Below are 24,576 nucleotides of genomic sequence, written 5' to 3'. Positions count from 1 at the left end.
CAAAAATTCTCAGACACATAGAAACTAAATAGCAGGTTGTTAAATAACGAATGGATTAAGAATGAGATCAAAGAAATAATAAAAAAATTTTCTAGAAACGAATGATAATGAGCATACAACAACTCATAATTTATGAAACACAGCAAAAGCAGTACTGAGAGGGAAGTTCATAGCACTACAGGCATACTTTAAGAAGCTAGGAAAAGCTCAAATAAACAACTTAACCCTGCATCTAAAAGAACTAGAAAAAAACCAGCAAGTAAAGCCCAAATGTAGTAGAAGGAAGGAAATAATAAAGGTCAGAGCAGAAATAAATGACATAGAGGCTAAAGAAATACAGAGGATCAATGAAACTAGGAGCTAGTTCTTTGAAAAGGTAAATAAGATCGATGAACCTTTAACTAGACTAACCAAGAAAAAAAGAGAGAGGACTCAAATAAATAAAATTAGAAATGAGAGTGGAGAAATAACAACTGACACAACAGAAATACAAAATATTTTAAGAAAATACTATGAAGAACTGTATGCCAAAAAAAAACTAGACAACTTAGATGAAATGGAAAAATTCCTTGAAACATACAATTTTCCAAAAATCAATATGAAAGAATCAGAAAACCTAAACAGAAAAATTACACCAAATGAAATCAAAACAGTTATCAAAAAACTCCCAACAAAGAAAAGTCCTGGGCCTGATGGCTACACAAGTGAATTCTACCAAATATTCAAAGAAGAACTAACTCCTATCCTTCTCAAGCTAGTTCAAAAAATTCAAGAGGAAAGAAGACTTCCAAGCTCCTTTTATGAGGCGAGCATAATTCTGATTCCAAAACCAGGCAAAGACAACACAAAGAAAGAAAATTATAGTCAATATCCCTGATGAATATCGATGCTAAAATCCTCAACAAAATATTAGCAAACCAGATCCAACAATATATGGAAAAAATCATACACCATAATCAAATGGGATTTATTCTCGGGGGGCAAGGCTGGTACAGTATTCACAAAACAATCAATGTGATTCATCACATAAACAAAAGGAAGGAGAAAAACCACATGATAATTTCAATAGAGCTGAAAAAGCATTTGATAAAATCCAACACCCATTCATGATCAAAACTCTCAGCAAAGTGGGGATACAGGGAACATACCTCAACATGATAAAAGCCATCTATGACAAACCCACAGTCAACATCATACTCAATGGGCAAAAATTAAAAGCAATCCCCTTAAGATCAGGAACAAGGCAGGGGTGCTCCCTTTCACCACTCTTATTCAACATAGTCCTGGGAATCCTAGGCACAGCAATCAGACAAGAAGAAGAAATAAAAGGTATTCAAGTTGGAAAAGAAGAAGTAAAACTATCATTATTTGCAGATGATATGATATTGTATATAGAAAACCCTTACAGTCTCAGTCAAAAAACTACTGGACCTGATAAATGAATTCAGCAAAGTGGCAGGATATAAAATTAATACTCAGAAATCAGAGGCATTTTTATATACAAGCAATGAACAGTCAGAAAGAGAAATTAAGGAAACAATCCCCTTCACTATTACAACCAAAAAAATAAAGTACCTAGGAGTACATTTAACCAAGGAGACTAAAGACTTGTACTCGGAATATTATAAAACATTGATAAAAGAAATCAAGGAAGATACAAACAAGTGGAAGCATATACCGTGCTCATGGTTAGGAAGAATAAACATCATTAAAATGTCTATATTACCCAAAGCAATTTATAAATTCAATGCAATCCCAATTAAAATACCAATGACATACTTTAAAGATATAGATCACATATTCCAAAAATTTATATGGAACCAAAAAAGAACATGAATAGCCTCAGCAATCTTAAAAAAGAATGAAGTGGAAGGTATCACACTTCCGGATATCAAGTTATACTACAAGGCCATTGTACTCAAAACAGCCTGGTACTGGCATAAGAACAGGCATATAGATCAATGGAACAGAACAGAGAACCCAGAAATAAACCCACAGCTCTATGGACAACTGATATTTGACAAAGGAGGTAAGGGCATACAATGGAGTAAAGACAGCCTCTTTAATAAATGGTGTTGGGCCCTGGCCGGTTGGTTCAGCGGTAGAGCATCAGCCTGGAGTGTGGGGGACCCGGGTTCGATTCCCGGCCAGGGCACATAGGAGAAGTGCCCATTTGCTTCTCCACCCCCCCTCCTCTCTGTCTCTCTCTTCCCCTCCCGCAGCCAAGCCTCCATTGGAGCAAAGATGGCCCGGGTGCTGGGGATGGCTCCTTGACCTCTGCCCCAGGCGCTAGAGTGGCTTTGGTCACAGCAGAGTGACGCCCCAGAGGGGAAGAGCATCGCCCCCTGGTGGGCAGAGCATGGCCCCTGGTGGGCGTGCTGGGTGGATCCCGGTTGGGCGCATGCAGGAGTCTGTCTGACTGTCTCTCCCCGTTTCCAGCTTCAGAAAAATACAAAAAAAAAAAAATAAATAAAAAATAAAATAAATAAATAAATGGTGTTGGGAAAATTGGACAGCTACCTGCAAAAAAATGAAACTAGACCACCAACTTACACCATTCACGAAAATAAACTCAAAATGGATAAAGACTTAAATGTAAGCCGTGAAACCATAACCATCTTAGAAGAAAACATAGGCAGTAAGCTCTCCGACATCTCTTGCAGCGATATATTTGCTGATTTATCTCCACAGGCAAGTGAAATAAAAGAAAGGATAAACAAATGGAACTATATCAAACTGAAAAGCTTTTACACAGACAAAGACAATAAGAACAGAATAAATAGACAAACTACACAATGGGAGAACATATTTGACAGTACGTCTGATAAGGGGTTAATAACCAAAATTTATAAAGAACTTATAAATCTCAACACCAGAAAGACAAACAATCCAATCAAAAAATGGGCAAAAGAAATGAATACACACTTCTCCAAAGAGGACATAAGATGGCCAATAGGCATATGAAAAAATGCTCAACATCATTAATCATTAGAGAAATGCAAATTAAAACCACAGTGAGATAAACCTCACACCAGTCAGAATGGCGCTCATCAACAAAACAACACAGAATAAGTGCTGACGAGGATGTGGAGAAAAGGGAACCCTTCTGCACTGCTGGTGGGAATGCAGACTGGTGCAGCCACTGTGGAAAACAGTATGGAGATTCCTCAAAAAATTAAAAGTCGAACTGCCTTTTGACCCAGCTATCCCACTTTTAGGAATATACCCCAAGAACACCATAGAACTGTTCCAGGAGGAGAAAAGCACCCCCATGTTTATGGCAGCATTGTTCACAATAGCACAGATCTTGAAACAGCCCAAGTATCCATCAGAGGAGGAGTGGATTAAAAAGCTTTGGTACATATATACTATGGAATACTACTCAGCCATAAGAAATGATGACATTGGATCATTTACAATAACATGGGTGGACCTTGATAATATTATAAAGAGTGAAATAAGTAAATCAGAAAAAACTAAGAACTATATGAACCCATACATAGATGGGACATAAAAATGAGCCTCAGAGACATGAACAAGAATGTGATGGTAAAGCGTCGACCTGGAAATGCTGAGGTTGCCGGTTCGAAACCCTGGGCTTGCCTGGTCAAGGCACATATGGGAGTTGATGCTTCCAGCTCCTCTCCCCCTTCTCTCTCTCTGTCTCTCCTCTCTCTCTCTCTGTCTTTCCCTCTCCTCTCTAAAAATGAATAAATAAATTAAAAAAAAAAAAGAATGTGATGGTAACAGGGGTGGGGGTGGGGAGGGGACAAGGAAGGAGAGAGAGGCAGTGGGGGGAGGGAAGGGGCACAAAGAAAACCAGATAGAAGGTGACGGAAGACAATTTGACTTTGGGTGAGGGGTATGCAACATAATCTAATGTCAAAATAATCTGGAAATGTATTTTCGGAACATATGTACCCTGATTTATCAATGTCACTGCATTGGATGTGAGGGCAATCTGGCTGCGCCATCTGTCACCCCATTGATCGCCAGGGTTGATTCAGCTGATCTGGCTGGCTAGGCGGGTGTCCCCTTCCTCCCTCACCACTCCATGTGCGTCCCTCCCGAAGCTGCACGCTCGGTCGAAGAGGACGACCTTCCCCGCTAGAGGAGAGGACCATTCTTTGGTCAAGGGTATACGAGTAGCTGTGCTCCCCTGCTAGAACCTCCAAACAAGTCTCAAGCTCAATGTCACTGCATTAAAATTAATAAAAATAAGATTAAAAAAAAAAAGAAAGCAGGCTCTTTGTGTCAGTTGGCTTCCCTGATGGGAGACACTTAACTGGGCTGCAAGAGCGAGGGCCACAGCTGAGTTGCTGCTCGCATCTCGGCAGGCGAGGACCCAATCATCTAGAGGCGCAGCTCTAATTGGCTCTATTGCCTGTCTACACTCTCCATTGGCGCCTTCCCACACCAATTCTTTAGTTAGAGCCACATCAGAGTGCATAACTTTATACTTTATAGCTTCTTGGACCCTTCTTAGAAAATCTGAAAAAGGTTCATTGGGATCCTGAAGCAATTTGGAAAGCTTTAAGGACCTTCCATGAGCATTAGTTTGGGTAAAGGCTCTAGTGGCATATAGGCACACTTGATCAAAATACTGAGGGGTCCTGTAGCCTGAATGGCAGGGGAGACAAAGTGCCCTTCTCCTTTGAGGGCTTCCAGGGGGAGGTTAATACCAGCCCTTTGATTTCTTTCCCCTATTATTTCACATTGCTCGTTGTATAAAGCTTTCCATTGAATTAAGTCTTCCATGGTAAGGACTGCTCAGGCTAACGTTTTTCAATCATGGGGACAATTTAAATCAATAGTGATATTTTCAAGTAATTGCTGAACATAGGGGGAATGAAGGCCATCTTCCTGGATAGCTTTTCTGAGAGTAACGGCTGTTTTTTGGTTATGTGGATACCAAGCTTAAGGTCGTGCCGTGGTAGGGTTAATATTGACTGGAAAAAGGTGAGGGGGCTCTAGTCCTGATGCTGCATGGGAAATGTCTCTTTGCTGACACATGGGGTGTACAGGCTGGCGCATGGGTCTGAAGCAGGAACACGTGTTGGAGTTAAAGCTGGGGTAGAAAATGGCGTCTGAGAGGCTAGGGTGGGGCATTGAGCCCCAGCAGGGAATGTGGAAGTAGTGACTTCTGCTTCTTCAGGTGGCGGAGCTGATGGCGCAGTTTCTAATGTATCTAGTTTTGTTTATCTAGTTTCCTTTCCGCACTCTTGGCTGCAAGTCCATCAAACTCGGTGGCCCAACCCTTTTCTTCCTCTACAGGGAAAGGCGAATATGGAGGTAGGGGTTCCTCTGAAAGAGGAGTAGCCTGTAGGACCTTAGGGACTGGTGGAGGGTCCCCAGCAGGATCACCAGTCAAGCAGGCGTGTATTGCCAATAAGGCAGGAGTGAGACCGAGAGGGAACCTTTGCCCCTCATGTACCTCGGCCGAACGAACGGCGTCGGAGAGCTCAGGCCCAAGTATCCAGGGATTGAGACCAGAGAGAATCTCCCAGTAAGTACAGAGATCCTCTTCACAAACTTCAACTCGCCTACTCTGCAATAGGGCTTGCAGGGCTCAAGCCTGCGGGGCTCGAGAGTGGGGGAGAAGGTTTCCCATTGCAGAAGGTCACTCACCCATCCCTTGGATGCTGGTTAGGTCCTGTTTGAGGCACCAGTTGTGGACAAGTCCTACTGGGGGTGAGGACAACAGAGACGCAGAGACCTGACTCTGGGGACCAGGTTCAGTGACGCAGATCCACTTTATTCAGGAAGTAAACTAGCTTATATACATGGGTTCAGCCAATAGGATGTTATACTAGGACAAATGGCCAAAAAAGGTCAGGAGGCTGCCTGGCTAGCGCTGAGTCATTTCCATATAGCAGGCGAGCTCCCTCCGGGGTGTGCCAGGGAGGGTTTATCCTTGCTGGAGTGTTCTCACAGCATAGCATCAGCCACAGCTGCCAGGTAAATGCTCTGCACTCCACCTACACATATAAAAAGATAATGCAGGATGACCAAGTGGAATATGTAGGAATGGAAGGTTGGCTCAACATTTGAAAATTAATTAAAATAATAAAATATCAGAATAAAGGGCAAAAACCATATAATAATTGCAATACAGAAAATGTCTGATAAAATTAAATACCTACTCATGATAAAAGCTCTCAGCAAACTAGGAATAAGGTCAACTTCCTAGTTGATCTGATAAAGAGCATCAATAAAATCCTATAGCTAACATCATTCTTAATGAAATATTGAATGCTTTCCCCCTAAGATTGGGAACAAGGAAAGTACTTTACCATTTTTATATAATATTTTACTAGAGTTTGTAACTTGTGTAAAAAAGCAAGGGAAAAAAAGAGGTATACAGATTGGTAAGGAAAAAGTAAAACTATCTATTCACATATGACATGACTGTCTATGTAGAAAAACCTAAACAATCTTCAAAGCAACTACTTAAACTTTAAGTGAATTTAGCAGTCATGAATACATATAAAAATAAGCATGAATATTAGACATTATTCACATCATGTGAAAGAAGCCAGACATAAAAATCTACATAATGTATGATCTTGTTTATAAAAATTTTAGAACAGACAATACAATAGTAAGGAAAAAAATTAAAAACATATCACCTTGTAGGAGGGGATTAACAGGTAATAAACATAGGCGAACATTCTGGAGTAAACAGAAGGAGTTATATATTGATGGAGGTGTGGAGTATGTAAGTATACACATTTGTCACAACTCAAACTGTATACTTAGGGTTTGTGTATATTACTGTATTTAAATTTTACCCTCCAAAAAAAGGAAAAAAAAAAACTATATTCAAGTATTGAACACTGCTTAGTAAATTTTTTTTTCAGTGGTGTAGTTTAAAAATTGTAATATTAATTTGTGTAATTTTAAGTAAATTAATAAACATACTTTAGGTTTGAGCAAATGAGTAAATAATACAATCCAGGTTTCTCTATGTGGTTAAAAGGAGTTATAAGTAAGAAAAGAAGGAAAACAAGAATATATGTAGAGGTGTTGGGTTGAAATTGAGTGTCAGTATGACCTCTTTATAGCAATAATAGATAAATAGATGATGATAGACAGATAGATGATAGATAGATAGATGATAGATAGATAGATAGATAGATAGATAGATAGATAGATAGATAGATAGATAGATAGATAAATAGATAGATGATAGATGATAGATATAATTAGATTAGAGAAAGAGAAAAAGAGAGGTCGAAAGACAGAGACAGGGAGTGAGCCAGGCAAAGAAAAAAAAAGAAAAAGAGAGATACCTGGTAGTTACAAAGGTAAGAGGATAGGCCGGGAAATTACAACATGAGTAACACAATCTTCCTGTGCCAGCAATTAAGAAAATGCTCAAAGATCTGAAGCAAAATCTGGGAAATTTAATGCATCAAATTAAAAACAATAGTTGATTACAACTATTTGAATAAAATAAAAATCCACACATATTGTATTAGTTTCCTAGGACTGCTGTAACAAAGTATCTCAAACTGAGTAACAAGAAAACCCAGAAATTTTTTCTCACAGTTTTAAGGTATGATCCTCTGAAACCTGTAGGGAAATCTTTCTTTGCCTCTTCTTAGAACCTTTGTAGGTGAGATGCCAGCAATATTTGGCATTCCGTGGCTTGCAGGTACATCCCTTTTACCCTCTACCATCACATAGCATTCTCCCTGTGTGGCTTCATATCATCTTCTCTCTCCTGTGTCTGGGTCCAAATTTTGCCCTTTCATAAGGACATCAGATGTATTGGATTAAGGCCAAACCCAACAGCCTCATCTTAACTTGGTTAAATCTGCAAAGACTTTATTTCCAAATAAGGTCACATTCTGAGGTACTGGGGATAAAGATTTCAAAAAATCTTTTTTTGGGGGGGCGTACAATTATATCCATAAGAAGTACATATAACAATAAAAATTTAAGTAAATGGTGTATAAAGTAAAATTCTTTTCTGTAGTAGAAATGCAACAAATAAGTATAGAAAGAATTATGGAAATAGAAAAACATCAATGAATTCTAAAATTAGTGGGAACATTTTTATGCCATGGGATATAAGTCTTAAAATATCTCTGCTCACTATACTTATTAAATAAAAGGGGGGAAATGTTACCTTTACAACAAAGAAATCTGGTAGACAGTAGTTTAATTAACTGATCAAAGTTAACATCACCAATGTTGGAACAACAGACACTTTATGCCTCCTAATATGAGGCACTGAGAAAGACACATGGCTCCAGTGGTATTATTCTTGCCAAAATGCATAGCTTCTACTGAATCACAATGAAATGTCAGACAAATCTAAATTGAGGGACATTCTGCAAAATAACTAGTCTAAACTCCTCAAAAATATCAAGATCAAGAAAAACTAAAGGCTGAAGAATCACTTTAAAGGAGACTAAAACAACATGATAATTAAGCAATGTATGACCCTATATTAGATCTTGTACTGGAAAAAAGATATCAATAAAAAGCAAAATTTGAAAATGAACTGCAGACTATATGATAGCATTACATCAATGTTAAATTTCCTTGCTTTTAAAAATTTCACCATGACTCTAAAATAATGTCCTTGTTACCAAACCAGTACTTCAAGAAACCTGCTATAAAAGAACAAAGGGAAAAAAAGAATTGTAAGTTTAAAGAATAAAATAGCAATAAATAAGTACATATCAATAACAACCTTAAATGTAAATGGATTTAATGCTCCAATTAAAAGGCATCAGATACCTGCATGGATAAGAAAACAGGACACGTATATATGCTGTCTACAAGAAATCCACCTCAGAACAAAAGATAAACATAGACTGAAAGTAAAGGAATAGAAAAAAATATTTTATGCTAACAAAAATGAAATTTAGCCCTGGCCGGTTGGCTCAGCGGTAGAGCGTCGGCCTGGCATGCGGGGGACCTGGGTTTGATTCCCGGCCAGGGCACATAGGAGAAGCGCCCATTTGCTTCTCCACCCCCAACCCCTCCTTCCTCTCTGTCTTTCTCTTCCCCTCCCGTAGTCAAGGCTCCATTGGAGCAAGGATGGCCTGGGCGCTGGGGATGGCTCCTTGGCCGCTGCCCCAGGCGCTAGAGTGGCTCTGGTCACGGCAGAGTGACGCCCCGGAAGGGCAGAGCATCGCCCCCTGGTGGGCAGAGCGTGGCCCCTGGTGGGTGTGCTGGGTGGATCCCGGTCGGGTGCATGCGGGAGTCTGTCTGACTGTCTCTCCCCGTTTCTAGCTTCAGGAAAAAAAGAGAAAAAAAAATGAAATTTAAAAAAAGCTAGGTTAGCAATACTTATATCTGACAAAATAGCTTTTAAAACAAAAGCTGCACATCAGAGTAATGGCACAGTAGGAAACGATACCGATAAATCTCCCCCAAAACTCAACAAGATCTTCAACCAGAAACAGAAAAACCTATCCTTGGAGCCTCCAGATGTTTTACAATACACCCGAAGGTATGGGTGATCAAAAGATTGGCTAAATATATAATCAAACCCCGAAGGAAATAGGGAATAAGAAATGCTCCACCTTCCTCACTAACCTAAATAGGGCTGCTTTCACTGGGAACTGAGAATATAGAAACTAAGGCAGGCAAAGGGGGTGAATAGATCCAGGCTGCGGTACAAACGGTCGAACCAGGCTGTGGAACGGAGATCCAAGCCAAGGAAAAACTGTGCCTGGGGCAACCCAGTCAATACAAGCTAAGACTCGCAACAAACCCAGACAAAGAAAGACTAGTGGGGCAGCCATTTTCCCCAATCTCCTGGTCGGAGCACGCAGATAGTGGGCGAGAGATTCCTTTGAAAGCCCCAGGAGTGGGCGCCCGTGTTATCCCACAGAGAGGCAGAGTCAGGGGCCCTTGAGTGGGCCAAAAGCGGAATCTCCAGGCCACCCCAGCGCCCTGAAAAAGCTGTGCACGGGGAGGGAGTGAGAGCCAATTCCAATGCTAGAACGTTTCCGTGCGGGCGGGGGTTTCACTCAGAGTGTGAGACTTCTGGCCTGAAATCCTGGTCTGCGCACAGTTAGTGAGTGAGAGTTTCCTCCAAGTGCCCCAGGAGTGGGCGCCCGCCCGTGTTACCGGACAGAGTGGCAGAGCCAGAGGTCTTTGAGTGGGCGGAAGCCCTGCCTGACTATGCTAGCAGCTCTGACTGACTGAGCCTTAACCAGAGCCCTGTGCTGAGTGGGAATAGAGTGGGGAGTTGCCAGCTCTTTAAGCCTCTTACTATCCAGGCAGAGGCAGCAGCAACCCCATAGCTGGATTATCAGGCTACTAATTGAGGAGGAAAGACTAGGAGAGAGGCTCCAGGAACACAAACTCTCTCACTGTCGGAGCCTATAAATGCTAATGAGCCTCGACTGCCAACGAGATTGAAGCACAATACATGACATCGCCATAGAGACTTATCAACTGCAAACCTCTACCTGAGCGTGCCAAAGGGGCAGAACCCGGGGTACAGAGTCTCCGACCAGGAAGAGGGAGAGAAAAGAAAAAGCAAGAAGATAAGCTCTCAAAATCAAGAATAACACACAGACTTTATAACCTATCCCATTTTATTATATTTGTTCATTTGTTCCTCTTATCTTCATTCTTGATTTTTTTTTCCTCCTCCAATTTGGTTGTTTAACTCTCTGCTGGTCTTACTCTCTCCTCTCCTTGAACTACACTACCCATAAGTGTTACATCTCCCATTATCTTTTTTTTCCTCTTCCTTTCTCTCTATGAGGGTTGCACTCCAAAACCCTTAACTCTCTCTCTCTCTCCTCTTTTTTCTTTTTTCTTCTTTTACTGGTACCCTCTTTTTTTCTCTCTCTCTCTTTCTTTTCTGCCTCTATATTAGATTCTTCCCTTCTCCTTTACGTCTCCTCTCATGCAAACCTCAATAACGAACAAATTATCTTATTTGAAACTCAAACTTATGTTTGCGGCATTTTGGGGGATTTTTACTTCAACTTTTTAACTCACCAGCAGTGCCCCCATCCCTGGCTCTCCATTTTATCTAGTTCTTGTTCCACTAAATACAAGAGTAATTTTTTAATTTGTCCCCCCATTTTCCTGTTTCCCTCCTATTCCTCTCATCATAACTCTTATTCAACCAACACCTAAAAGCAAATCATTTTATTCTTGACCCAAATTTTTTCCTTATTTGCTTTTTGTGGGTCCATACCCCCCTTTTTTTTTCTTTTTTCTTTTTTTTTTTTTTGCCCCTTTATTACTTCTCCCCAATTCAGGCCCTCCATTACAGGCATTGTTTGTTCTATTTAGTACAATATAATTCACAGTTCACCACAAGAGTTTCTCAAGAAAGAGGGGAGAGGACAGAAGAGGAAAAAAGGAGAGGGGAATAATTTCCTTTTTTTTAATTTTTATTTTATTTTATTTTTCTTTAATTATTAATTTTTTAAAAACACAACTCTTTTCAATTTTTTTAACTTTTTATTCTTTATTAAATCTCATTAATACTATCAATAAAACCACCCTCAGATGCCATTAAGGAAGAGAAAATTGAATATCATGGATACAAAAGAAAGAGAGGTAACACAGATAGATGAGTAAAATCTATGGAGAAAAAATTTAATATATTGAAAACCTTGGAGTTAAACGACAGAGAATTTAAAATAGAAATCCTAAAAATACTCAGAGATATAGAAGAAAACACAGAAAGGCAATTTAGGGAGCTCAGAAAACAACTCAATGAACACAAAGAATATATGTCCAAGGAAATTGAAACTATAAAAACAAATCAAACAGAGATGAAAAACTCAATTCACAAGCTGAAAAACGAGGTAACAAGCTTAGCTAATAGAAATGGCCAGATAGAAGGTAGGGTTAGTGAAATAGAAGACAAGCAACTTGAGGCAAAACAGAGAGAAGAAGAAAGAGACTCAAAAATTTTAAAAAATGAGATAGCCCTACAAGAATTATCTGACTCCATCAAAAAGAATAACATAAGAATAATAGGTATATCAGAGGGAGAAGAGAGAGAAAACGGAATGGAGAACATACTCAAACAAATAATAGATGAGAACTTCCCAAGCCTGTGGAAAGATCTAAAGCCTCAAATTCAAGAAGCAAACAGAACTCCGAGTTTTCTTAACCCCAACAAACCTACACCAAGGCACATCATAATGAAATTGGCACAAACCAACGGCAAAGAAAAAATTCTCAAGGCAGCCAGGGAAAAAAAGAATACAACATATAAAGGAAGGCCTATTAGATTATCATCCGATTTCTCAACAGAAACTCTACAAGCTAGAAGAGAGTGGACCCCAATATTTAAAGTCCTGAAAGAGAGGAACATTCAGCCACAAATACTATACCCATCAAAGCTATCCTTCAAATATGAAGGAGAAATAAAAACATTCACAGATACAGAAAAGATGAGGGAATTTATCATCAGAAAACCCCCACTCCAGGAATTACTAAAGGGGGTTCTCCAATCAGATACAAAGAACAACAACAAAAAAAACTAACCAAACAAAAAAAAAACAAAGCCACAAGTAAAAGCTCCAAGAAGAACACAATAAAACCAAATTTAAACTGTGACAACAACATAAAGAAAGGGGGGGAGAGGATGGAGATTAACAGTAGCAAAGGATGATGGAGTGCAAAAGTACTCATAAAATAGTGCACTACAATGAACAGGGTAGGAACCCTTTTCATTACTTAAAGGTAACCACCATTGAAAAAACCACCACAGAAGCACATGATTTAAAAGAGATAGCAACAGGCCCTGGCCGGTTGGCTCAGCGGTAGAGCGTCAGCCTGGCATGCGGGGGACCCGGGTTCGATTCCCAGCCAGGGCACATAGGAGAAGCGCCCATTTGCTTCTCCACCCCTCCCCCTCTCCTTCTTCTCTGTCTCTCTCTTCCCCTCCTGCAGCGAGGCTCCAATGGAGCAAAGATGGCCCAGGCGCTGCGGATGGCTCCTTGGCCTCTGCCCCAGGCACTAGAGTGGCTCTGGTCGAGGCAGAGTGACGCCCCGGAGGGGCAGAACATCACCCCCTAGTGGGCAGAGCATCGCCCCTGGTGGGTGTGCTGGGTGGATCCCGGTTGGGCGCATGTGGGAGTCTGTCTGACTGTCTCTCCCCGTTTCCAGCTTCAGAAAAATAAAAATAAATAAAAAATAAAAAAAATAAATAAAAGAGATAGCAACAGAGGAAAGATGTATGGAATACAACCAAATAAAAACAAAAGATAGAAAAATGAAAGAGAAGGATCAAACAAGACACAAAACTAACAGAAAGCAATCTATAAAATGGCAATAGGGAACTCACAAGTGTCAATAATTACACTAAATGTAAGCAGATTAAACTTACCAATAAAAAGGCACAGAGTAGCAGAACGGATTAAAAAAAAATCCAACTGTATGCTGCCTACAAGAAACACATCTAAGCAACAAGGATAAAAACAAATTCAAAGTGAAAGGCTAGAAAACAATATTCGAAGCAAATAACATCCAAAAAAAAGCAGGAGTAGCAATACTCATATCGGATAATGCTGACTACAAGACAGAAAAAGTACTCAGAGACAAAAATGGTCATTTCATAATGATTAAGGGGTCACTGAATCAAGAAGACATAACAACCCTTAATATATATGCACCAAACCAAGGAGCACCAAAATATATAAGACAGCTACGTATTAACCTAAAAAACAAAAACTGACAAAAATACAATCATACTTGGAGACCTCAATACACCACTGACGGCTCTAGATCAGTCATCCAAACAGAGAATCAATAAAGATATTTTGGCCTTAAACGAAACACTGTGGCACCTGGATATGATAGACATCTATAGGACACTTCATCCCAAAGCGACAGAGTATATATTTTTCTCTAGTGTACATGGAACATTTTCAATAATTGACCATATGTTAGGCCACAAAGATAACATCAACAAATTCAGAAAAATTAAAATTATACCAAGCATATTTTCTGATCATAAAGCCTTGAAACTAGAATTCAACTGCAAAATAGAGGGGAAAAAAACCACAAAAATGTGGAAACTAAACAATAGACTTTTAAAAAATGAATAGGTCAAAGAAGAAATAAGCATAGAGATCAAAAGATATATACAGACAAATGAAAATGACAATACGACATAGCAGAATCTCTGGGATGCAGCAAAAGCAGTAATAAGTGGGAAGTTCATATCACTTCAGGCATATATGAACAAACAAGTTAGTTCCTTAACTTCACACCTTAAGGAACTAGAAAAAGAACAAAGACAACCCAAAACCAGCTGAAGAAAGGAAATAATAAAAATCAGAGCAGAAATAAATGAAATAGAGAACAGAAAAACTATAGAAAAAATTAATAAAACAAGGAGCTGGTTCTTTGAAAAGATAAACAAAATTGACAAACCCTTGACAAGACTTACCAAGAAAAAAAAGAGAAAGGACTCATATAAACAAAATCCAAAATGAAAGAGGAGAAATCACCCCAGATATCATAGATATACAGAAAATTATTGTAGAATACTATGAAAAAGTATATGCCACCAAATTCAACAATTTAGAAGAAATAGATAAATTCCTAGAACAATACAACCTTCCTAGACTGAGTCATGAAGAAGCAGAAAGCCTAAACAGAGCAATTAGCAGGGAGGAAATAGAAAAAACTATTAGAAACCTCCCCAAAAATAAAAGTTCAGGTCCAGATGGCTATACTAGTGAATTATATCAAACATTCAAAGAAGACTTGGTTCCTATTCTACTCAAAGTCTTCCAAAAAATTGAAGAAGAAGCAATACTTCCGAACACATTTTATGAGGCCAACATAACCCTTATACTGAAACCTGGCAAGGACAACACAAAAAAAGAAAACTACAGACCAATATCTCTAATGAATACAGATGCTAAAATACTAAACAAAATACTAGCAAATCAAATACAAAAACATATTAAAAAATTATACATCATGATCAAGTGCGATTCATCCCAGAATCTCAAAGATGGTTCAACATATGCAAAACAGTTAACGTAATATACCATATCAACAAAACAAAGAACAAAAATCACATGATCTTATCAATAGATGCAGAAAAGGCATTTGATAAAATACAACACAATTTTATGTTTAAGACACTCAACAAAATGGGTATAGAAGGAAAATATCTCAACATGATAAAGACCATAGATGATAAACCATCAGGCAACATCATATTAAATGGCATAAAACTGAGGACTTTCCACCTTAAATCAGGAACAAGACAGGGTTGTCCACTCTCTTCAGTCTTATTTAACATGGTATTAGAAGTTCTGGCCAGAGCAATCAGACAAGAGAAAGAAATAAAAGGCATCCATATCGGAAAAGAAGAAGTAAAGGTATCACTTTTTGCAGATGATATGATCCTATACATCGAAAACCCCAAAGAATCCACAAAAAGACTACTAGAAACAATAAACCAATACAGTAAGGTCGCAGGATACAAAATTAACATACAAAAGTCCATAGCCTTTCTATATGCCAACAATGAAATATTAGAAAATGAACTCAAAAAAACAATCCCCTTCACGATTGCAACAAAAAAAATAAAATACTTAGGAATAAACATAACAAAGAATGTAAAGGACCTATATAACAAAAACTACAAAGCATTGTTAAGAGAAATTGAAAAAGACACAATGAGATGGAGAAATATTCCTTGTTCTTGGATAGGAAGAATATATATAATCAAAATGGCCATATTACCCAAAGCAATTTATAAATTTAATGCAATTCCCATCAAAATTCCTATGACATTTTTTAAAGAAATGGAACAAAAAATAATCAGATTTATATGGAACTATAAAAAACCCCGAATAGGCCCTGGCCGGTTGGCTCAGCGGTAGAGCGGTAGAGCATCGGCCTGGCATGCAGGGGATGCGGGTTCAATTCCCGGCCAGGGCACATAGGAGAAGCGCCCATTTGCTTCTCCACTCCCCCACCTCCTTCCTCCCTGTCTCTCTCTTCCCCTCCCGCAGCTAAGGCTCCATTGGAGCAAAGATGGCCCGGGTGCTGGGGATGGCTCCTTGGCCTCTGCCCCAGGCGCTAGAGTGGCTCTGGCCACGGCAGATCGACGCCCCAGAGGGGCAGAGCGTCGCCCCTGGTGGGCTTGCCGGGTGGATCCCGGTCGGGCGCATGTGGGAGTCTGATTGTCTCTCCCCGTTTCCAGCTTCAGAAAAATACAACAAAACCCCGAATAGCCAAAGCAATCCTGAGGAAGAAGAATGAAGCTGGGGGCATTACAATACCTGACTTCAAACTATATTATAGGGTCATGACAATCAAAACAGCATGATATTGGCAGAAAAATAGACACTCAGACCAATGGAACAGAATAGAAAGTCCAGAAATAAAACCACATATATATGGTCAAATAATTTTTGATAAAGGGGCCAACAACACACAATGGAGAAAAGAAAGCCTCTTCAACAAATGGTGTTGGGAAAACTGGAAAGCCACATGCAAAAGAATGAAACTCGACGACAGATTGTCCCCTTCTACGAAAATTAATTCAAAATGGATCAAAGACCTAAATATAAGACCTGAAACAATAAAGTACATAGAAGAAGACATAGGTACTCAACTCATGGGTTTTAAAGAGCATTTTATGAATTTGACTCCAAAGGCAAGAGAAGTGAAAGCAAAGATAAATGAATGGGACTACATCAGACTAAAAAGCTTTTGCTCACCAAAAGAAACTGACAACAAAATAAACAGACAGCCAACTAAATGGGAAATGTTATTTTCAAACAACAGCTCAGATAAGGGCCTAATTTCCAAAATTTACAAAGAACTCATAAAACTCAACAACAAACAAACAATCCAATAAAAAGATGGGAAGAGGACATGAACAGACACTTCTCCCAGGAAGAAATACAAATGGCCAACAGATATATGAAGAGATGCTCAACTTCATTAGTTATTAGAGAAATGCAAATCAAAACTACAATGAGATACCACCTCACACCTGTTAGATTAGCTATGATCAACAAGACAGGTAATAGCAAGTGTTGGAGAGGCTGTGGAGAAAAAGGAACCCTCATTCACTGTTGGTGGGACTGTAAAGTAGTACAACCATTATGGAAGAAAGTATGGTGGTTCCTCAAAAAACTGAAAATAGAACTACCTTATGACCCAGCAATCCCTCTACTGGGTATATACCCCAAAAACTCAGAAACACTGATACGTGAAGACACATGTAGCCCCATGTTCATTGCAGCATTGTTCACAGTGGCCAAGACATGGAAACAACCAAAAAGCCCTTCAATAGAAGACTGGATAAAGAAGATGTGGCACATATACACTATGGAATACTACTCAGCCATAAGAAATGATGACATCAGATCATTTACAACAAAATGGTGGGATCTTGATAACATTATACGAAGTGAAATAAGTAAATCAGGAAAAAACAAGAACTACATGATTCCATACATTGGTGGGACATAAAAATGAGACTAAGCCTGACCTGTGGTGGTGCAGTGGATAAAGCATCGACCTAGAAATGCTGAGGTCGCCGGTTCGAAACTCTGGGCTTGCCTGGTCAAGGCACATATGGGAGTTGATGCTTCCAGCTCCTCCCCCCTTCTCTCTCTCTCTCTGTCTCTGTCTCTCTCTCTCTCTCTCTCCTCTCTAAAAAGAAATGAATAAATTAAAAAAAAAACGAGACTAAGAGACATGGACAAGAGTGTGGTGGTTACTGGGCGTTGGGGGAGGGAGGGTGCAGGAGGGAAGGAAAGAGAGGGGAAGGGGGCACAAAGCAAACTAGATAGAGGGTGACGGAGGACCATCTGACTCTGGGTGATGGGTATGCAACATAATTGAATGACAAGATAACATGGACATGTTTTCCTTGAATATATGTACACTGATTTATTGATGTCACCCCATTAACATTAATAAAAATTTTAAAAATAAAAAAAAATTATAAGACTTTGAAAAAAGAAATCAAGAAAGAGTTACAAACAAGTGGAAGCATATACCATGTTCATGGTTGGAAGAATAAACATCATTAAAATGTCTATACTACCCAAAGCAATCTATAGATTCAATATAATTCTTATTTAAATACCAATGGCATACTTCAAAGATATAAAACAAATATTCCAAAAGTTTATATGTAACCAAAAATGAACCTAAATAGCCTCAACAATCTTGAAAATGAAGAACAAAGTAGGAAGTATCACACTTTCTGATATCAAGTTATACTGCAAGGCCCCTGTAATCAAAACAGCTTGATACTGGCATAAGAACAGGCATACACATTGATGGAACAGAACGGAGAACTCAGAAATAAACCCACACCTATATGGACAATTGATATTTGACCAAGGAGGCAAGAGTATACAATAGAGTAAAGACAGTCTCTTTAATAAATGGTGTTGGGAAAATTGGACAGGTATATGCAAAAAAATGAAACTAGACCACCAACTTACACCATTCACAAAAATAAACTTAAAATGGATAAAAGACTTAAATATAAGTCACAAAACCATAAACATCTTGAAAGAAAACATATGCAATAAACTCTTCGATATCTCTCGTAGCAACATTTTTGCCAATTTATCTCCATGGTCAAGTAAAATAAAGGACAAAATAAACAAAACTATATCAAACTAAAAAGCTTCTGCACAGCAAAAGGCACCATTAACAAAAGAAAAAAACAACTCACACAATGGGAGAACATATTTGTCAATACGTCTGATAAGGGTCAATAACCAGAATTTATAAAGAACTACAAAGAGGACATGCAGTTGGCCAATAGGCATATGAAAAAATGTTCAAAGTCACTAATCATAGAGAAATGCAAATTAAAACCACAATGAGATACCACCTCATACCTGTCAGAATGGCTCTCATTAACAAATCTACACACAATAAGTTCTGGCAAGGGTGTGGAGAAAAGGAAACCCTCCTGCATTGCTGGTGGGAATGCAGACTTGTGCAGTCACTGTGGAAAACAGTATGGAGATTCCTCAAAAAGTGAAAAATAGAACTGCCTTTTGACCCAGCTATCCCACTTTTAGAAATATATCTTAAGAATCCCAAAACTTCTTCAAAAGAAGATATGCACTCCCATGCTTATTGCAGCATTGTTTACAATAGACAAGATCTGTAAACACCTGAAGTGTCCATCAGTGGATGAGTGGATAAAAAAGTGGGTTACATATACATAATGGAATATTACACAGCCAAGATAAAGAAGAAAATCTTACCTTTTGTGATGGCATGAATGGACATAAAAATGATTAAGATAAGTGAAATAAGCTATGCAGAGAAAGACAAATATCAAATGATCTCATTTATATGTGGAATCTAATGAACACAGTGAACTGAGGAATGGAATAGAGGCAGAGGTAGGGTCACAGGGAGCAGAGGGACAGCTGTCAGAGTGTAGGGGCATGAGGGTCAGGATCAGAGATGGTAAAGGGATTAGTGAAATTATATATACACAACACATAGATACAGATAACAAGACAGCAAACCCCAGAGGGAAGGGGGGGAAGGAGGAAGGTGTCAGGGGAGGACAGCAAAGGGAGTGTAATAGGGGCACATCATTGGGGGTGAAGGTCTTATTTGAGTGGGACACTTGAATCCATGTTAACACAATACATTAAAATATTTAATAAAAAAATAATTAAAAGAAGAATGTCCTTGTTCAGAAATACAGGCTTAACTACATGTTAAGCATGGTTCAGAAAAAAATAGTAGGCATATGTGTAAAACGTAGAAAGAGAATTTAGAAATGAGGCAAAATATAAAAATTTGATAAATTTGGGTAAAATGTATACAGGAATAATTCACACTATTCTCACAACATTTTAATATAATTTGAAATTATGTTAAAATTAAAATTAAATAAAATCAAAACAAAAAAACAGGTGAAGGAAAAAGAAGTAGAAAGAAAAATAGAATATTAAAGACTTCATCCTTCATAGCAGAAAATCAGTGAATACTGTTTAAAAATAGAAACATTTCAATTTTAAGAATTAATGTTTCTAATGTCTTGATGGTTTTCAAAATCTTTAAGTTTGGAATCTTAAGGGAGTAATATCTTGAGAAGAAACCCATTTATCAAAAATTCTAAAATCTTGCATTTCAAAATCAACTAAATTAGAATAAAATTAAATGTATATTTAATAGCTAGTAGAGTATGATTCCAATCTAATAATATTATCATTTATCTGTCTATCTATCTATCTATCTATCTATCTCTATTGTCCTGCTTATCAATTCATCTGTCAATCTATACACATGCATAAAGGTTTGACTTGAAGTAATGTTCACCATATGTTGTTCTATGAGGTTATTCACAAGCAATTTTTCCTTTTTTGTACCCTTTGCACTATATGAAATTTTGATAATAAGCATGCATTTTTTATCAAAAATAAAGCACATTACTCTAACATATACAATGGCATTTACATTTTGATTCTCAAAACATAATGATACTAATTTTAATCTGATAAAATATTAACATGCTAAAGTCATTTCCAGTTCTATAAACAAACTAAAAAACCAACACAAAGTATCTGCTCCACATTTCAAGAGTAATGAGTTCAATCATGTTAAGGTTATAATTTTGTTAGTCTATTAATTTTTTTCTTCTCAATGCAACTAGAAATTAATTCTTTGTCAGTCTTAACAATTAGTGTTCTTATCTTTTTTCTGAAATAAAGATGACATTAGATCAAAATCTTTTCATTTTTCTTCTTTTAAAAAATTCACAGTAATAGCATAGTCGTGACAAGCATATGATAATACCATCTGCATAGAAAAATACAATTCTGTAATTTCACAACCAACCCTACTAACTACCTCATTGGATATGTGACTAAATTAAAAGTCTTCTCTAACATTTACCCTAAAGTATCCTTTATTTGAATTTTCTCCTATAACCTGTTTCTCTTAGAACATCCTCTGTATTCCTACACACTATTTCTTGTTCTCCGGAAATGTCTAAAGTCTCAAGATTCTCCTCTAAGACATGAAGTTTTAAGGCTGAGAAAGCAGACAGTAGGGGATTGATGTGGTAGATTATATTGCTGTTCATCAACATTTGCTGCTCCTCCCTGCAGGATGATTATACTTACTTAGCCTATTCAACTCAGATGCCTATGTGACCTGCTTTAACTGATGTAATGTGTGATGTATGTTCTTTCGAGAAAGAAGGTAAGAGCCAGTGTATGCCTCTGCCATAATGACTAGGCAATGTTCCAGGTAGAAAAGAGAATCTATTCAGCCTGCATCCCTGAGTAAGATAATGTGGAGTGGAGCTGCAACCAACAACAATGGCCATGTGGTGTGGGCAAAAAACTGTCCTTGGAAACCACTGTGGTGTGGAGGTTGTGTGCTGCCACAGCATAACCTAGTTGATCCTGAACAATCCATGTGGGTTTACTGGTAGCAAAACTACTCACCCTTTTTGAACTGTAGTTTTCTTCTGCATTCGTTTATTTGATGAACTCTCACTGAACTCTAAGCTCCTTGGGAGGGGGGCACCTTATCACAATCATGTCTATACTTGCAGAATATTAGCAAAAGTTGTGACAGTGACAGATCTCTTCTGGTTATCCAGGATCATTGGCTTATAAAAATGAACAGAAACAAGGAATCTATAAAACTGTAATGTTGGGTCTGAATGTATTCTTCTGCATTTTGTAAAATAAATATCAAGTATAGTCAGAAACTCATTACCTACTAGACAAATCAAAGAGTTCTGAATGATTAATGGTCATGTTTTCTCTTCTTTTTTTTTTTTTTAAATAAATTTTTATTAATGGTAATGGGATGACATTAATAAATCAGGGTACATATATTCAAAGAAAACATGTCTAGGTTATTTTGTCATTGAATTATGTTGCATACCCCTCGCCCAAAGTCAGATTGTCCTTCGCCACCCTCTATCTAGTTCTCTGTGCCCCTCCCCCTCCCCCTAACTCCCCCCCTGTCCTCCCAACCCCCACACCTGGTAACCACCACACTCTTGTCCATGTCTCTTAGTCTCATTTTTATGTTCCACCAATGTATGGAATCATGTAGTTCTTGTTTTTTTCTGATTTACTTATTTCACTCCTTATAATGTTATCAAGATCCCACCATTTTGCTGTAAATGATCTGATGTCATCGTTTCTTATGGCTGAGTAGTATTCCATAGTGTATATGTGCCACATCTTCTTTATCCAGTCTTCTATTGAAGGGCTTTTTGGTTGTTTCCATGTCTTGGCCACTGTGAACAGTGCTGCAATGAACATGGGGCTACATGTGTCTTCACGTATCAATGTTTCTGAGGTTTGGGGGTATATACCCAGTAGAGGGATTGCTGGGTCATAAGGTAGTTCTATTTGCAGTTTTTTGAGGAACCACCATACTTTCCTCCATAATGGTTGTACTACTTTACAGTCCCACCAACAGTGAATGAGGGTTCCTTTTTCTCCACAGCCTCTCCAACATTTGCTATTACCCGTCTTGTTGATCATAGCTAATCTAACAGGGGTGAGGTGGTATCTCATTGTAGTTTTGATTTGCATTTCCCTAATAACTAATGAAGCTGAGCATTTTTTCATATATCTGTTGGCCATTTGTATCTCTTCCTGGGAGAAGTGTCTATTCATGTCCTCTTCCCATTTTTTTATTGGATTGTTTGTTTGTTTGTTGTTGAGTTTTATGAGTTCTTTGTAAATTTTGGAAATTAGGCCCTTATCTGAGCTGTTGTTTGAAAATATCATTTCCCATTTAGTTGGCTGTCTGTTTATTTTTATATCAGTTTCTCTTGATGAGCAAAAACTTTTTATTCTGATGTAGTCCCATTCATTTATCTTTGCCTTCACTTCTCTTGCCATTGGAGTCAAGTTCATAAAATGTTCTTTAAAACCCAGGTCCATGAGTTGAGTACCTATGTCTTCTTCTATGTACTTTATTGTTTCAGGTCTTATATTTAGGTCTTTGATCCATTTTGAATTAATTTTAGTACACGGGGACAGGCTGTAGTCGAGTTTCATTCTTTTGCATGTGGCTTTCCAGTTTTCCCAACACCATTTGTTGAAGAGGCTTTCTGTTCTCCATTGTGTGTTGTTGGCCCCTTTATCAAAGATTATTTGACCATATATATGTGGTTTTATTTCTGGGCTTTCTATTCTGTTCCATTGGTCTGAGTGTCTATTTTTCTGCCAATACCATGCTGTTTTGATTATTGTGGCCCTATAATATAGTTTAAAGTCAGGTATTGTAATGCCCCCAGCTTCATTCTTTTTCCTTAGGATTGTTTTGGCTATTCGGGGTTTTTTATAGTTCCATATAAATCTGATGATTTTTTGTTCCATTTCTTTAAAAAATCTCATAGGAATTTTGATGGGAATTGCATTAAATTTGTATATTGCTTTGGGTAATATGGCCATTTTGATTATATTTATTCTTCCTATCCAAGAACAAGGAATATTTTTCCATCTCATTTTATCTTTTTCGATTTCCCTTAACAATGCTTTGTAATTTTCATTATATAGGTCCTTTACATTCTTTGTAATGTTTATTCCTAGGTATTTTATTTTTTTTGTTGCAATCGTGAAGGGGATTATTTTTTTGAGTTCGTTTTCTAATATTTCATTGTTGGCATAGAGAAAGGCTATGGACTTCTGTATGTTAATTTTGTATCCTGCGATCTTACTGTATTGGTTTATTGTTTCTAATAATCTTTTTGTGGAGTCCTTTGGGTTTTCGATATATAGGATCATATCATCAGCAAAAAGTGATACCTTTACTTCTTCTTTTCCAATATGGATGCCTTTTATTTCTTTGTCTTGTCTGATTGCTCTGGCCAGAACTTCTAGCACCACGTTAAATAAGAGTGGAGAGAGTGGACAACCCTGTCTTGTTCCTGATTTAAGGTAGAAAGTCCTCAGTTTTATGCCATTTAAAATGATGTTGGCTGATGGTTTATCATATATGGCCTTTATCATGTTGAGATATTTTCCTTCTATACCCATTTTGTTGAGAGTCTTAAACATAAAATTGTGTTGTATTTTATCAAAAGCCTTTTCTGCAACTATTGATAAGATCATGTGGTTTTTGTTCTTTGTTTTGTTGATATGGTGTATTACGTTAACCGTTTTGCGTATGTTGAACCATCCTTGAGATTCTGGGATGAATCCCACTTGATCATGATGTATTATTTTTTTAATATGTTGTTGTATTCGGTTTGCCAGTATTTTGTTTAGAATTTTAGCATCTGTATTCATTAGAGATATTGGTCTGTAGTTTTCTTTCTTTGTGCCATCCTTGCCAGGTTTTGGTATGACGGTTATGTTGGCCTCATAAAATGTGTTTGGAAGTATTGCTTCTTCTTCAATTTTTTGGAAGACTTTGAGTAGAATAGGAACCAAGTCTTCTTTGAATGTTTGATAGAATTCACTAGTATAACCGTCTGGGCCTGGACTTTTATTTTTGGGGAGGTTTTTAATAGTTTTTTCTATTTCCTCCCTGCTGATTGGTCTGTTTAGGCTTTCTGCTTCTTCATGACTCAGTCTAGGAAGGTTGTATTGTTCTAGGAATTTATCCATTTCTTCTAGATTGTTGTAT

Source organism: Saccopteryx leptura, chromosome 8 (assembly GCF_036850995.1).
Source record: "Saccopteryx leptura isolate mSacLep1 chromosome 8, mSacLep1_pri_phased_curated, whole genome shotgun sequence".
In the NCBI taxonomy this organism is placed as follows: Eukaryota; Metazoa; Chordata; class Mammalia; order Chiroptera; family Emballonuridae; genus Saccopteryx; species Saccopteryx leptura.
The sequence above is the reverse complement of the archived record's forward strand: the minus strand, read 5'-3'. Positions refer to the sequence as shown.